At 47.0% G+C, this 12,045-nt stretch overlaps 1 pseudogene; it reads left to right on the top strand.

The window, feature by feature from the left end:
* The first annotated feature begins 320 nt into the window (after positions 1–320).
* Positions 321–5,815, top strand: LOC118966733 (annotated as a pseudogene).
* The last annotated feature ends 6,230 nt before the right edge of the window (positions 5,816–12,045 follow it).

The raw sequence follows: 12,045 nt of genomic DNA, 5'->3' as shown, positions 1-12,045 counted from the left end.
GACAGTTGAAAGCATACGGTGTTAACCTCATCCAGGAGGAAAGGCAGGGACAGTTGAAAGCACACGGCACTGACCTCATCCAGGAGGAAAGGCAGGGACAGTTGAAAGCATACGGCACTGACCTCATCCAGGAGGAAAGGCAGGGACAGTTGAAAGCACACTGTGCTTGGATTGTCATTTTCTCAAGATTCAGAGACTACAGTTTATCACTACAGTACAGCGACAATGTCTAACTTAATGTTTCTTGGTGTAGATTAGAGCTGTCTATTCCCACATGAGGACACTCAGGTTTAACAGGTGGCATCTGTCCCCATGGGACTATGAGATCACCCGTAGAAAGGCAGGGACAGTTGAAAGCATACGGCACTGACCTCATCCAGGAGGAAAGGCAGGGACAGTTGAAAGCATACGGTGTTAACCTCATCCAGGAGGAAAGGCAGGGACAGTTGAAAGCATACGGCACTGACCTCATCCAGGAGGAAAGGCAGAGACAGTTGAAAGCACACGGCGCTAACCTCATCCAGGAGGAAAGGCAGGGACAGTTGAAAGCATACGGTGCTAACCTCATCCAGGAGGAAAGGCAGGGACAGTTGAAAGCATACGGTGCTAACCTCATCCAGGAGGAAAGGCAGGGACAGTTGAAAGCACACTGTGCTAACCTCATCCAGGAGGAAAGGCAGGGACAGTTGAAAGCATACGGTGTTAACCTCATCCAGGAGGAAAGGCAGGGACAGTTGAAAGCACACTGTGCTAACCTCATCCAGGAGGAAAGGCAGGGACAGTTGAAAGCATACGGTGCTAACCTCATCCAGGAGGAAAGGCAGGGACAGTTGAAAGCACACTGTGCTAACCTCATCCAGGAGGAAAGGCAGGGACAGTTGAAAGCATACGGCACTGACCTCATCCAGGAGGAAAGGCAGGGACAGTTGAAAGCATACGGCACTGACCTCATCCAGGAGGAAAGGCAGGGACAGTTGAAAGCACACTGTGCTTGGATTGTCATTTTCTCAAGATTCAGAGACTACAGTTTATCACTACAGTACAGCGACAATGTCTAACTTAATGTTTCTTGGTGTAGATTAGAGCTGTCTATTCCCACATGAGGACACTCAGGTTTAACAGGTGGCATCTGTCCCCATGGGACTATGAGATCACCCGTAGAGAGAGCTGCATATTAGGTCGCCTTTTGGTAAGTAGAGCTGGCACTGCCGAAGGAGCCGAGTGCAAGAAGACAGATACCTAAACACACACGTCTCTCCTGTTCGACTGTCTCCTCTTCAGAGTCGGGCCTTTTCTCCAGGGACGAGTGTGACGGGGACCTGGGAGATCTCCAGAAGGGGGTGGGCAGCGGGGAAAAGTCCCCCGAGCCTCCAAAGGAGGACCGCCCTAAGAAGAAGCACCGGCGTAACCGCACCACCTTCACCACCTTCCAGCTCCATGAGTTGGAGAAGGCCTTTGAGAAGTCCCACTACCCTGACGTCTACAGCCGGGAGCTCCTGGCCATGAAGGTCTACCTCCTTGAGGTCCGTGTCCAGGTATACAACCTCCACCTATCTAATACTACTACTACTATTACTACTATACACTAATAATACTGTATGGGAGTCTCTACCTATCTGATACTACTATCACTATACACTATTAATACTGTATTGAGTATCAAACTATCTAATACTACTTACTATACACTAATAATACTGTATTGAGTATCTACCTATCTAATACTACTATACACTAAAAATATAGTATATATACTATAAAACCTGTATTACTATACAGTAATAATACTGTATTGAGTATCTACCTATCTGATACTACTATTACTATCACTATACACTAATAATACTGTCTTGAGTCTCTACCTATCTAATACTACTATCACTATACACTAATAATACTGTCCAGGTATGGAGCCCTTGGCTGTCGACTATTACTAGACTAGGATTACTACTGGCCCTTCTACCACTACTACCACCACCACCCCCATTACTACAAGTACCACCACCACTACGACTAGTACTACCACCACCACTACTACAACTATTACCACCACCATCACCACTACTATTACTACTAATATTACCACCACCACTACTACTACTATTACTACTAATATTACTACTACTACTACTACTACTACTACTACTACTACTACTATTACCACCACCACTACTACTACTACTATTACCACCACTACTACTTTTACCACCACCACTACTACTATTACCACCACCACCACTACTACTATTACCACCACTACAACTACTACTATTACCACCACTTCTACTACTACTACTACTACTACTATTACCACCACATCTACTACTACTACTATTACCACCACATCTACTACTACTACTACTACTACTACTACTACTACTACTATTACCACCACTTCTACTACTACTACTATTACCACCACTACTACTACTACTATTATTACCACTACTACTACTACTACTATTACCACCACCACCACTACTACTATTACCACCACTACAACTACTACTATTACCACCACTTCTACTACTACTACTACTACTACTATTACCACCACATCTACTACTACTACTACTACTACTACTACTACTACTACTACTATTACCACCACTTCTACTACTACTACTATTACCACCACTACTACTACTACTATTATTACCACTACTACTACTACTACTACTACTATTACCACCACTTCTACTACTACTATTACCACCACTTATACTACTACTACTACTACTACTATTACCACTACTACTACTACTACTATTACCAACACTTCTACTACTAATACTATTACCACCACTTCTACTACTACTATTACCACCACTACTACTACTACTACTACTACTACTATTACCACCACTTCTACTACTATTACCACCACTTCTACAACTACTATTACCACCACTTCTACTACTATTACCACCCCCACCACTACTATGACTACTACTACTATTACTATTAGTAGTAGTAGTAGTGGGCACCAGTAGCTTACCACAGGTTAAATAAATTACACAGAATTACACAGCCTCTTACACAGCCTCTAACTAAATTGCACAGCCTCTAACTAAATTACACAGCCTCTAACTGAATTACACATTTTTGTAAAACTGAATTACACACCCTCTAACTGAATTACACACCCTCTAACTGAATTACACAGCCTCTAACTGAATTACACAGCCTCTAACTAAATTACACAGCCTCTAACTGAATTACACACCCTCTAACTAAATTACACAGCCTCTAACTAAATTACACAGCCTCTTACACAGCCTCTAACTACATTACACAGCCTCTAACTAAATTACACACCCTCTAACTGAATTACACAGCCTCTAACTGAATCACACAGCCTCTAACTGAATCACACAGCCTCTAACTGAATTACACAGCCTCTAACTGAATTACACAGCCTCTAACTGAATTACACACCCTCTAACTGAATTACACACCCTCTAACTGAATTACACAGCCTCTAACTAAATTACACAGCCTCTAACTAAATCACACATAATTACACAGCCTCTTACAGACTCTAACCAAATGATACAGTCTCTAACCAAATTACACAGCCTCTAACTAAATTACACACCCTCTAACTGAATTACCCACCCTCTAACTGAATTACACAGCCTCTAACTGAATTACACAGCCTCTAACTGAATTACACACCCTCTAACTGAATTACACAGCCTCTAACTAAATTACACAGCCTCTTACACACCCTCTAACTGAATTACCCACCCTCTAACTGAATTACACACCCTCTAACTGAATTACACAGCCTCTAACTGAATTACACAGCCTCTAACTGAATTACACAGCCTCTAACTGAATTACACAGCCTCTAACTAAATCACACAGAATTACACAGCCTCTAACAAAATTACACAGCCTCTAACCAAATTACACAGTCTCTAACCAAATTACACAGCCTCTAACCAAATTACACAGCCTCTAACCAAATTCATTTGAATTCTGAATAATTTAGTCCAGGCCATTTTTGTAAAAGAAATTAAGCAAAACATCAACAACAACATCTACAAATACTATTATTACTACCATTATTGTGATGTAGTGTGCACTACATCGATGTAGTGTGCACTCCTGAGTGACTACTGTAGACTAATACTACGGTATCCTCTCTTCCGTGTCCAGGTGTGGTTCCAGAACCGTCGGGCTAAGTGGAGACGTCAGGAGAAGATGGACTCCAACTCAACAAAGCTCCGCCACTCCCCCATGTTGTCTTTCAACCGGTCGCCCATGCCCTCCAATGTGGGGCTCATGTCCAACCCATTACCCCTGGACCCCTGGCTGGCATCACCCATGTCCAGCGGCAACCCAATGCACACTATCCCCGGATATGCAGGCCCAGGGCAGGGCCCTCACTTTCAGCCTGCCTACCCCAGCCACTCCCACTGCCACAGCCACAGCTTCCTCGACAGCCCCCCAGGACATGGCATGGTGCACCAAGGGATGGTACAGGAGATGCAGTCTGTGGCCCCGCCACTCTACCAGTGCCCCTGCAGCTTCAATGATAAGTACCCTCTGCTAAGGACCTGGAACATGGTTCCAGCATCACAGCACTGAAGTTGAAGGCTAAGGAGCACATCCATTCCATGGATAAAACCTGGAAGCCGGACATTCATTTAAGGATGGTCAACCACAACAGGTGATCACAACAAAGATATTATGTTAACAATAGTGAACTTCAACATGATCAAAACAAAGACATTCTATAAAGGATGGTCAACTACAACATAATCAAAACAAAGACATTCTATAAAGGATGGTCAACTTCAACATAATCAAAACAAAGACATTCTATAAAGGATGGTCAACTACAACATGATCAAAACAAAGACATTCTATAAAGGATGGCCAACTACAACATAATCAAAACAAAGACATTCTATAAAGGATGCTAAACTTCAACATAATCAAAACAAAGACATTCTATAAAGGATGGTCAACTTCAACATAATCAAAACAAAGACATTCTATAAAGGATGGTCAACTTCAACATAATCAAAACAAAGACAATCTATAAAGGATGGTCAACTTCAACATAATCAAAACAAAGACATTCTATAAAGGATGCTAAACTTCAACATAATCAAAACAAAGACATTCTATAAAGGATGGTCAACTACAACATGATCAAAACAAAGACATTCTATAAAGGATGATTACTTCAGCAGGTAATCAAAACATAGATATTCTATAAAGGATGATTACTTCAGCAGGTAATCAAAACAAAGACATTCTATAAAGGATGATTACTTCAGCAGGTAATCAAAACAAAGACATTCTATAAAGGATGATTACTTCAGCAGGTAATCAAAACAAAGACATTCTATAAAGGATGATTACTTCAGCAGGTAATCAAAACAAAGATATTCTGTAAAGAGGATGCTGAACTTCAGAACAAAGACATTCTGTATAGTTTATACATTTTTTTTTGTTAATTTTATTTAACCTTTATTTATTTAAGTCAGATAAAGAGATATGGTCAAAAGTAAAACATTATATAGGGATTAGGGTGCCATTTAGGTTGTTCTGTGTATTTAAAAGGCTTATTTTCTCCATTAAGTTTTTTTTTCTTATCACTTATTTATATTTGCATATTTGTACACTGTAAATTCTTTCTGGATGTGAAATAAAATGAACTTATGTTTTTGTTTTTTTACGAATAATTCAGTGGTGCTACCATATTGAAAAGTCAGTACTAGTGATCATGTGAAATGTTATCATATTGGCATTGATTAAAGATTGTTTACACCTAATATTAGCTTTGTGTTACTGTAACAAATCCTGTCCAAGTTACTGTAACTAGATGGGGCAGGGTGTGTTACAGTAACTAGATGGGACAGGGTGTGTTACTGTAACTAGATGGGGCAGGGTGTGTTACAGTAACTAGATGGGGCGGGGTGTGTTACAGTAACTAGATGGGGCAGGGTGGGGTGCTTTACAGTAACTAGATGGGGCAGGGTGGGGTGTGTTACAGTAACTAGATGGGGGCAGGGTGTGTTACAGTAACTAGATGGGGGCAGGGTGTGTTACAGTAACTAGATGGGGGCAGGGTGTGTTACAGTAACTAGATGGGGCAGGGTGTGTTACAGTAACTAGATGGGGCGGGGTGTGTTACAGTAACTAGATGGGGCAGGGTGGGGTGTGTTACATTAACTAGATGGGGCAGGGTGGGGTGTGTTACAGTAACTAGATGGGGGCAGGGTGTGTTACAGTAACTAGATGGGGGCAGGGTGTGTTACAGTAACTAGATGGGGGCAGGGTGTGTTACAGTAACTAGATGGGGCAGGGTGTGTTACAGTAACTAGATGGGGGCAGGGTGGGGTGTGTTACAGTAACTAGATGGGGCAGGGTGTGTTACAGTAACTAGATGGGGCAGGGTGTGTTACAGTAACTAGATGGGGGCAGGGTGTGTTACAGTAACTAGATGGGGCAGGGTGTGTTCCAGTAACTAGATGGGGCAGGGTGTGTTACAGTAACTAGATGGGGGCAGGGTGGGGTGTGTTACAGTAACTAGATGGGGGCAGGGTGTGTTACAGTAACTAGATGGGGCAGGGTGTGTTACAGTAACTAGATGGGGCAGGGTGTGTTACAGTAACTAGATGGGGGCAGGGCAGGGTGTGTTACAGTAACTAGATGGGGCGGGGTGTGTTACAGTAACTAGATGGGGCAGGGTGGGGTGTGTTACAGTAACTAGATGGGGGCAGGGTGGGGTGTGTTACAGTAACTAGATGGGGCAGGGTGGGGTGTGTTACAGTAACTAGATGGGACAGGGTGTGTTACAGTAACTACATGGGGCAGGGTGGGGTGTGTTACAGTAACTAGATGGGGCAGGGTGTGTTACAGTAACTAGATGGGGCAGGGTGTGTTACAGCAACTAGATGGGGCAGGGTGTGTTACAGTAACTAGATGGGGCAGGGTGTGTTACAGTAACTAGATGGGGCAGGGTGGGGTGTGTTACAGTAACTAGATGGGGCAGGGTGTGTTACAGTAACTAGATGGGGGCAGGGTGGAGTGTGTTACAGTAACTGGATGGGGCAGGGTGTGTTACAGTAACTAGATGGGGGCAGGGTGGGGTGTGTTACAGTAACTGGATGGGGCAGGGTGTGTTACAGTAACTAGATGGGGGCAGGGTGGGGTGTGTTACAGTAACTAGATGGGGCAGGGCGGGGTGTGTTACAGCAACTAGATGGGGCAGGCTGTGTTACAGTAACTAGATGGGGGCAGGGTGTGTTACAGTAACTAGATGGGGCAGGGTGTGTTCCAGTAACTAGATGGGGCAGGGTGTGTTACAGTAACTAGATGGGGCAGGGTGTGTTACAGTAACTAGATGGGGGCAGGGTGGGGTGTGTTACAGTAACTAGATGGGGGCAGGGTGGGGTGTGTTACAGTAACTAGATGGGGGCAGGGTGTGTTACAGTAACTAGATGGGGCAGGGTGTGTTACAGTAACTAGATGGGGCAGGGTGTGTTACAGTAACTAGATGGGGGCAGGGCAGGGTGTGTTACAGTAACTAGATGGGGCGGGGTGTGTTACAGTAACTAGATGGGGCAGGGTGGGGTGTGTTACAGTAACTAGATGGGGGCAGGGTGGGGTGTGTTACAGTAACTAGATGGGGCAGGGTGGGGTGTGTTACAGTAACTAGATGGGACAGGGTGTGTTACAGTAACTACATGGGGCAGGGTGGGGTGTGTTACAGTAACTAGATGGGGCAGGGTGTGTTACAGTAACTAGATGGGGCAGGGTGTGTTACAGCAACTAGATGGGGCAGGGTGTGTTACAGCAACTAGATGGGGCAGGGTGTGTTACAGTAACTAGATGGGGCAGGGTGTGTTACAGTAACTAGATGGGGCAGGGTGGGGTGTGTTACAGTAACTAGATGGGGCAGGGTGTGTTACAGTAACTAGATGGGGGCAGGGTGTGTTACAGTAACTGGATGGGGCAGGGTGTGTTACAGTAACTAGATGGGGGCAGGGTGGGGTGTGTTACAGTAACTGGATGGGGCAGGGTGTGTTACAGTAACTAGATGGGGGCAGGGTGGGGTGTGTTACAGTAACTAGATGGGGCAGGGCGGGGTGTGTTACAGCAACTAGATGGGGCAGGCTGTGTTACAGTAACTAGATGGGGGCAGGGTGGGGTGTGTTACAGTAACTAGATGGGGGCAGGGTGTGTTACAGTAACTATATGGGGCAGGGTGTGTTACGGTAACTAGATGGGGCAGGGCAGGGTGTGTTACAGTAACTATATGGAGCAGGGTGTGTTACAGTAACTAGATGGGGGCAGGGTGTGTTACAGTAACTATATGGGGCAGGGTGTGTTACAGTAACTAGATGGGGCGGGTGTGTTACAGTAACTAGATGGGGCAGGGTGGGGTGTGTTACAGTAACTAGATGGGGCAGGGTGGGGTGTGTTACAGTAACTAGATGGGGGCAGGGTGTGTTACAGTAACTAGATGGGGCAGGGTGTGTTACAGTAACTAGATGGGGGCAGGGTGTGTTACAGTAACTAGATGGGGCAGGGTGTGTTACAGTAACTAGATGGGGGCAGGGTGGGGTGTGTTACAGTAACTAGATGGGGCAGGGTGTGTTACAGTAACTAGATGGGGCAGGGTGTGTTACAGTAACTAGATGGGGGCAGGGCAGGGTGTGTTACAGTAACTAGATGGGGCGGGGTGTGTTACAGTAACTAGATGGGGCAGGGTGGGGTGTGTTACAGTAACTAGATGGGGGCAGGGTGGGGTGTGTTACAGTAACTAGATGGGGCAGGGTGGGGTGTGTTACAGTAACTAGATGGGACAGGGTGTGTTACAGTAACTACATGGGGCAGGGTGGGGTGTGTTACAGTAACTAGATGGGGCAGGGTGTGTTACAGTAACTAGATGGGGCAGGGTGTGTTACAGCAACTAGATGGGGCAGGGTGTGTTACAGTAACTAGATGGGGCAGGGTGTGTTACAGTAACTAGATGGGGCAGGGTGGGGTGTGTTACAGTAACTAGATGGGGCAGGGTGTGTTACAGTAACTAGATGGGGGCAGGGTGGAGTGTGTTACAGTAACTGGATGGGGCAGGGTGTGTTACAGTAACTAGATGGGGGCAGGGTGGGGTGTGTTACAGTAACTAGATGGGGCAGGGCGGGGTGTGTTACAGCAACTAGATGGGGCAGGCTGTGTTACAGTAACTAGATGGGGGCAGGGTGGGGTGTGTTACAGTAACTAGATGGGGGCAGGGTGTGTTACAGTAACTATATGGGGCAGGGTGTGTTACGGTAACTAGATGGGGCAGGGCAGGGTGTGTTACAGTAACTATATGGAGTAGGGTGTGTTACAGTAACTAGATGGGGGCAGGGTGGGGGGTGTTACAGTAACTAGATAGGGGCAGGGTGTGTTACAGTAACTATATGGGGCAGGTTGTGTTACGGTAACTAGATGGGGAGAGGGTATGTTACAGTAACTAGATGGGGCAGGGTGGGGTGTGTTACAGTAACTAGATGGGGGCAGGGTGTGTTACAGTAACTAGATGGGGCAGGGTGGGGTGTTTTACAGTAACTAGATGGGGGCAGGGTGAGGTGTGTTACAGTAACTAGATGGGGCAGGGTGAGGTGTGTTACAGTAACTAGATGGGGCAGGGTGTGTTACAGTAACTGGATGGGGCAGGGTGTGTTACAGTAACTAGATGGGGGCAGGGTGGGGTGTGTTACAGTAACTAGATGGGGCAGGGTGTGTTACAGTAACTAGATGGGGGCAGGGTGAGGTGTGTTACAGTAACTAGGTGGGGCGTGGTGTGTTACAGTAACTAGATGGGGCAGGGTGGGGTGTGTTACAGTAACTAGATGGGGCAGGGTGGGGTGTGTTACAGTAACTAGATGGGGCAGAGTGTGTTACAGTAACTAGATGGGGCAGGGTGGGGTGTGTTACAGTAACTAGATGGGGCAGGGTGGGGTGTGTTACAGTAACTAGATGTGGCAGGGTGGGGTGTGTTACAGTAACTAGATGGGGCAGGGTGTGTTACAGTAACTAGATGGGGGCAGGGTGTGTTACAGTAACTAGATGGGGGCAGGGTGGGGTGTGTTACAGTAACTAGATGGGGCAGGGTGGGGTGTGTTACAGCAACTAGATGGGGCAGGGTGTGTTACAGTAACTAGATGGGGCAGGGTGTGCTACAGTAACTAGATGGGGCAGGGTGTGTTACAGTAACTAGATGGGGGCAGGGTGGGGTGTGTTACAGTAACTAGATGGGTCAGGGTGGGTTACAGCAACTAGATGGGGGCAGGGTGGGGTGTGTTACAGTAACTAGATGGGGGCAGGGTGAGGTGTGTTACAGTAACTAGATGGGGCAGGGTGTGTTACAGTAACTGGATGGGGCAGGGTGTGTTACAGTAACTAGATGGGGGCAGGGTGGGGTGTGTTACAGTAACTAGATGGGGCAGGGTGTGTTACAGTAACTAGATGGGGGCAGGGTGAGGTGTGTTACAGTAACTAGATGGGGCGTGGTGTGTTACAGTAACTAGATGGGGCAGGGTGGGGTGTGTTACAGTAACTAGATGGGGCAGGGTGTGTTACAGTAACTAGATGGGGGCAGGGTGGAGTGTGTTACAGTAACTGGATGGGGCAGGGTGTGTTACAGTAACTAGATGGGGGCAGGGTGGGGTGTGTTACAGTAACTAGATGGGGGCAGGGTGGGGTGTGTTACAGTAACTAGATGGGGGCAGGGTGGGGTGTGTTACAGTAACTAGATGGGGCAGGGTGGGGTGTGTTACAGCAACTAGATGGGGCAGGGTGTGTTACAGTAACTAGATGGGGCAGGGTGGGGTGTGTTACAGTAACTAGATGGGGCAGGGTGGGGTGTGTTACAGTAACTAGATGGGGCAGAGTGTGTTACAGTAACTAGATGGGGCAGGGTGGGGTGTGTTACAGTAACTAGATGTGGCAGGGTGGGGTGTGTTACAGTAACTAGATGGGGCAGGGTGTGTTACAGTAACTAGATGGGGGCAGGGTGTGTTACAGTAACTAGATGGGGGCAGGGTGGGGTGTGTTACAGTAACTAGATGGGGGCAGGGTGGGGTGTGTTACAGTAACTAGATGGGGCAGGGTGGGGTGTGTTACAGCAACTAGATGGGGCAGGGTGTGTTACAGTAACTAGATGGGGCAGGGTGTGCTACAGTAACTAGATGGGGCAGGGTGTGTTACAGTAACTAGATGGGGGCAGGGTGGGGTGTGTTACAGTAACTAGATGGGTCAGGGTGGGTTACAGCAACTAGATGGGGGCAGGGTGGGGTGTGTTACAGTAACTAGATGGGGGCAGGGTGAGGTGTGTTACAGTAACTAGATGGGGCAGGGTGTGTTACAGTAACTGGATGGGGCAGGGTGTGTTACAGTAACTATATGGGGCAGGTTGTGTTACGGTAACTAGATGGGGAGAGGGTGTGTTACAGTAACTAGATGGGGCAGGGTGGGGTGTGTTACAGTAACTAGATGGGGGCAGGGTGTGTTACAGTAACTAGATGGGGCAGGGTGGGGTGTTTTACAGTAACTAGATGGGGGCAGGGTGAGGTGTGTTACAGTAACTAGATGGGGCAGGGTGAGGTGTGTTACAGTAACTAGATGGGGCAGGGTGTGTTACAGTAACTGGATGGGGCAGGGTGTGTTACAGTAACTAGATGGGGGCAGGGTGGGGTGTGTTACAGTAACTAGATGGGGCAGGGTGTGTTACAGTAACTAGATGGGGGCAGGGTGAGGTGTGTTACAGTAACTAGGTGGGGCGTGGTGTGTTACAGTAACTAGATGGGGCAGGGTGGGGTGTGTTACAGTAACTAGATGGGGCAGGGTGGGGTGTGTTACAGTAACTAGATGGGGCAGAGTGTGTTACAGTAACTAGATGGGGCAGGGTGGGGTGTGTTACAGTAACTAGATGTGGCAGGGTGGGGTGTGTTACAGTAACTAGATGGGGCAGGGTGTGTTACAGTAACTAGATGGGGGCAGGGTGTGTTACAGTAACTAGATGGGGGCAGGGTG

This window comes from Oncorhynchus mykiss, chromosome 1 (assembly GCF_013265735.2).
Source record: "Oncorhynchus mykiss isolate Arlee chromosome 1, USDA_OmykA_1.1, whole genome shotgun sequence".
Classification (NCBI taxonomy): Eukaryota; Metazoa; Chordata; class Actinopteri; order Salmoniformes; family Salmonidae; genus Oncorhynchus; species Oncorhynchus mykiss.
The sequence above is the reverse complement of the archived record's forward strand: the minus strand, read 5'-3'. Positions and strand labels throughout refer to the sequence as shown.